General features: G+C 31.2%; 1 pseudogene; it reads left to right on the forward strand.

The window, feature by feature from the left end:
- The first annotated feature begins 295 nt into the window (after positions 1-295).
- Positions 296-611, forward strand: LOC149546601 (DNA-directed RNA polymerase subunit 10-like protein pseudogene; annotated as a pseudogene).
- Positions 612-953: the final 342 nt, after the last annotated feature.

The following is a 953-nucleotide window of genomic DNA, read 5'->3' on the forward strand; positions in this document are numbered from 1 at the left end:
TAAATTAAGAGAGACTACGCTGATAAATTTAAGGATATTAAAGAAATGTCCAAATTAGTCAAGTACAACATTAATGTAAACAAAACCAACACAATCAAATCCAGAAGCACACTCTTGATACAATGGACTGTGAGAATCTAATGTCTATAGTTGTTATATTAGATAAGGAAAATCACTAAACCATAGTTTTTATATCACCAAAAAAGAACCAAGAAAAAGAGAAAAGAAGAGAAAATTTTCCTTCCACTGGTCTACGAGTGAAACCCTCCAGAGAAAAAACTAGTTGTTAGTAACCATGATTATCCCTATACGATGTTTCACCTGTGGAAAGGTGATTGGGAACAAATGGGATCAATACCTCGATCTTCCTGAGGCTGATTATCCTAAAAGTGATGCTCTTGATGCTCTTGGATTGGTGAGGTACTGTTGTAGGCGCATGCTTATGACTCAGGTGGACCTCATTGAGAAACTTCTAAATTACAATGCTTTAGAAAGAAGTGATGGAAATTAGTCACGAAGCCATCGATGGTCTAAGATGTATGCAATTTTGTTTTGATGATATTTGAAGTGGTTATATAATAGACATGATAGAAATATATAATATTATGTATATTTTATGAGTTTGGCTTAAAAAAACATATGCATTCAGATTTTGAGAAGGTGAAATAATCTTATATTTCTGATGGCAATAACTTGCAATGAACCAAAAGCAAGTATATTGCTTTAAGAATTAATAAAGATTGTTTACAAATCATAGCATGTGTTCTATCATTAAAAAAAACACATAAAATAAAACCGATTGTGTAGAAACACAATGAAGATGTTTCATAATTAATTAAATATGCTCCATCTTCAACCTAAGATAGTAAACTGAAAACATGATACCACGAGCACAAAGATGTTTGCACAATTAATGACACTTAAAGTTAATTCATAAAAATAGTAACTAAATA

This window comes from Cupressus sempervirens, chromosome 7 (genome assembly GCF_028749045.1).
Source record: "Cupressus sempervirens isolate cs-2001-9-10 chromosome 7, ASM2874904v1, whole genome shotgun sequence".
Lineage (NCBI taxonomy): Eukaryota > Viridiplantae > Streptophyta > Pinopsida > Cupressales > Cupressaceae > Cupressus > Cupressus sempervirens.